The following is a 3,963-nucleotide window of genomic DNA, read 5'->3' as shown; positions in this document are numbered from 1 at the left end:
CAGCCCCTTCTCTAGTTTAACCACTAATGACCAATGTGAAACAGCCTAAGCAGGGTCAAGAGATAGGCCACATATACATCAGTAGCTGCCCCTTAGCAATTAAATGGAATGTTAAGATAAAGCCAAGAAGAAAAGGTATTAAACATTTGCATGTTTTATTTATAATTTATTTACAATACTCCAACAGAGCAGCCCCATTGCTATGTTTCTAATTCTTAGCAATTAACTCCTACAAAAATAAACCCAAACTTTTACCGTAACTTAGTCAAATGCATAACTAAAACCTTTGTAGCTATTTTAAGGGAGTTTTCATTTACCAAGGTGCTTATTCCAACAAAATGCCCTGTCAACCAGAGAGGCGCACATGCCTATACCAAAGATGTAACTCATTTACTCATGCAACAAATTTTTGTTCCCCACCTCCCTCTACCAACCTTTAAAAGAAAAAAAAAACCCAATGGAATTATTTACAATTTGGAGGAAACATGCCCTTTGCCAACTCAACTTCACTGAAGAGCAGGTTACTCTTTTCTCCCCCCTCCCACTCCCCCCAGTCTTAAGTAGATAAGAACAGCATTCAAGAGCATTATGCCAAAATCCAACACATGACTGGTAAGCAGCATGTACCAGAGACAGGTTGGCAGCAATAAAGAGGGCTGGTGAAAAGGTTTTCTAGGGAGGCTGGTCCTGAGTTTTATATCCCCCATCAGTTCCCATAGGGATGATAGTCTACTGTGACCCCTTAGCTTTGAATATTCATAGGGCTCTTCAAAGTCACCTTTAACTCTTCCTCTTCTGACAACTTATCTCTGGGTTCTGGCTGACACTTACCCTGGGTACTCTGTGGCTTGCTTATACATGATCCTTGTGACAACCCCTATATTCCCTCCCAACCCACCCCCAAACCACCCCAAGTACTCATAAACCCCATTTAGTACTGGGCATCCAGGTCTCCAGACACCCAAGAGTTACTGAAACATGTTGCTTCTTAGAAGTGGGAGTGACAGACCAGCAGCACCAAAGGGTCAGTTTGGTTACTAAAAAATGTAAGTGGTTTGTTTTTAATGACATTTGGTTCTACTTTTGAAAAGTCAAAGCTATTGTCTCAAAAAAAAAGTAGATTTTGTTAAACCCTCACTAAAGAACAGAGGAAACCCTTCTGCAAAATACCAAAAGAAAAGTTTAAAATCAGGCTATGTTTTTAAGAAAAAAAGGGAGGAAGGGGAGAAAGAGACCAAGACACCTCAAAAGAGGTTACCCATGAACACTTCCAAAAAACAAGTGGTTTTTACTCAGACCAAGTCCAAGTTCAATTGAAGTCCAAACTATAAGCAGTAATACTGTGGGATTTTCCAAAAAAGTAATAAACAAAATGACCCATTTTCTCCCCACATTAAGTGCAGCATTTCCAATGTTTTCTTATATACACAGCATCACCTTTGTGCCACTTAGCAAATAGTTACACATTTAAACTCTCCCAGTAGCAGCTCTATGGGAAGTTTGGTTTCGACGGGCTGTTCCGGTGCCTCTTCCACCTCGAAAGCCACCCCTGAAGCTACAGCCTCGAAGAAATATTCCTGACGCTCCAAAGGTCTCTGTGTTGAGCTTCCTTTCTTCAGCCCATGTTGTACGCCTAGAACTGGACTTTAGTTCAGAAGATATATTGTCAGAGAATGACTTGGGTTTGTCATAATAGCAGTTAGGTCCCAGGAGGTCCTCCTCTGTAGTGCTGTCATTGTTCTGAGTTACTACTGCTGGATCTCCCTTCTCTTCTTTCTCTGTTTTGTCATCTTTAAAATTCAGTTTTTTCTTAAATTCCTAGTCAAGTTCTTCTCTGTTGAACTGAGCATTTGCACTCTAAAAATCACAATCACCCTCAAACTTAATAGTGTTTTCCTTAATATTTGTTGGATGGTTCTGCCCTCTGGAATGATTTCTTGTTCACCTGTTCCCTGATCTTCTTCTTTGAGGTCTTCTGTTTTCATCATTCACCTGCCCTTGATTTTTCACAGGAACTGGTTGAACTACATCACTTGTTTTGCTGTTTGGTTGGACCTGGCGACCATTGTGTTGGATCCCTATGGGAGTCTTGGTGGGTAGTAGATTTTTTTGCATTCAGATTATCAACAGAACCAGTCTGGACTGCTTGTTCTACCACGGGACTCTTCTGTACTGGGATGGATGGAAAACCAGCTCCCTTAGAAGAGAGCTGATGAGGCTCTGAGGACATGTCAAGCTCTGAAACAGGCTGTGGAGATAGAGAAGAACTAGGGCTTGAAGCAGCGGCTGAGGCTGGAGGGCTTACCAACTTCTCTAAACCTAAGGAAGCTGCATACTGCTGGCTAAGTAATGAGCTGGCAGCAAGCTGGTTGTAGGGTGGCATACCTCTAAAGGGGCTGTAAGGCACATGTGGTTGGAAAGATGATGTAGAGGCAGAGCCCAGGGAACATTGGACAATAGCAGGATCCTGAGGGAGTGTGTGCTGAGCTTTTGGAGGTTCACATACAGTAATATCTTTGATATCACTTCCCCGGAAAATGATGTACTCATAAAATTCCTCCCTTGGAGAAGCAGGCCTATCAGTAGGACGGTCTTCTGTACCAAAGGACCTCACTTTGGCAAGGGCCACAGTAGAGTTGTCCAAGTCTATGGTGTAGAGGATGCCCTCCTAGTGGATCTGTGCCTTGGAGATGAGGCTGATCTTACTGCCCAGGTACAGAGTCCCCGACGAGCCACTCATGGCCACGGCCTGCCAGGGCCGAGGCCTGGCCCATGGTCCTCTTGGCCTTCCTCACTGCACAAGCACTGAAGCCGCTGCAGCTATCTCAACTTCCACTGCTTCCTGTGGGGCCTGGGCCTCTAGGGGGAGGGGAAGGAGGGGGAATGTGGCGGGGGCGGGGGTGGAGGGAGAGGAGTATTTCTTTTCAATTATAATGTTTGCTGGCATGTAATTCTGCACACAACTTACTGGTAACTATTTTTCTTATTTTTAATTTTATCTTATTCAGTTAAAATTATCAATTTTATTTTCTTCCCTTCTCTTTATGAATCAGATGAACTACAGATTTATCAATTTTAAAAATTTATTTAAAGAACAAGTCATTTTAGAATGAATGCTTCCCTTTTCCTTTATATAAACTAAAGGCCAGAAATTTTACTTTCATTAGCTTGTTATAGGATCAGTGGTCAGAAATACATTTCAAGCAATTATATTTATTTATTTCAAAAATGGAACATTCCACTTAATTAAAAGCCTTTAGCTAAACATTGTTTCACTCTAAGCACCAAGGCAAGGGAATTCAAAAACGATGATTGTATGGGATCGAAAGTGGAATTATTATCTGAGAAATGGAAGCAGATAGTAGTTGAGTGTTTGTGTGACATATTTTTCAAAGAAATAATGAAGCTTTTTTTATAGTTTCCCATTTCATTATGATTTAGAAAGGAGTAAATCTTAAGACCCATGATCTCAAATTTTTTTTAAATAGAAATGTCAAAAGTTACATTTATACAAATTTTGAAAGTTTAGGCAGTCAAGAAAAGGAATTAAAGTTTTAATGTAAGGAGGTAAATTTGACTTCACAGATATCACTGAGATTTGGTTAGCAGAAATCTATGACTTAACCATGGCTCTAGATAGGTATACTTTGTGCAAAAGAAAAAGATTGGTAAAATGTGGGGTAGGATAGCATTGTATGTTAAGGAGATATTCTGCACTCATACATATGAAAAAATTCAGGAATCCAAGACTTAGAGAAAAAAAATATATGGATAATATTTGAGTGAAAAGAAATTGAATTTTCCCAATTAATAAATTTTCAGAGGATATGAATAAACAGCTCTCAAAAGAATTTCAAGTTATCAGAAAATACTTGAAGTGATACTCCAAATCATGAATTACAAGAGAAATGTAAATCAAAACAAGGCTGATATTTCACTTCACATCCTGCATATTGGCAACAT

At 40.0% G+C, this 3,963-nt stretch overlaps 1 pseudogene; it reads right to left on the bottom strand.

Annotated features, from left to right (window-relative positions):
- Nucleotides 1-760: 760 nt before the first annotated feature.
- Nucleotides 761-2,740, bottom strand: LOC138145342 (protein LSM14 homolog B pseudogene; annotated as a pseudogene).
- Nucleotides 2,741-3,963: the final 1,223 nt, after the last annotated feature.

This window comes from Petaurus breviceps, unplaced genomic scaffold (genome assembly GCF_028583685.1).
Source record: "Petaurus breviceps papuanus isolate PSGF00001 unplaced genomic scaffold, PetGlider_PUasm1.0 90734, whole genome shotgun sequence".
NCBI lineage: Eukaryota > Metazoa > Chordata > Mammalia > Diprotodontia > Petauridae > Petaurus > Petaurus breviceps.
This window is presented reverse-complemented; position numbering and strand designations above follow the sequence as displayed.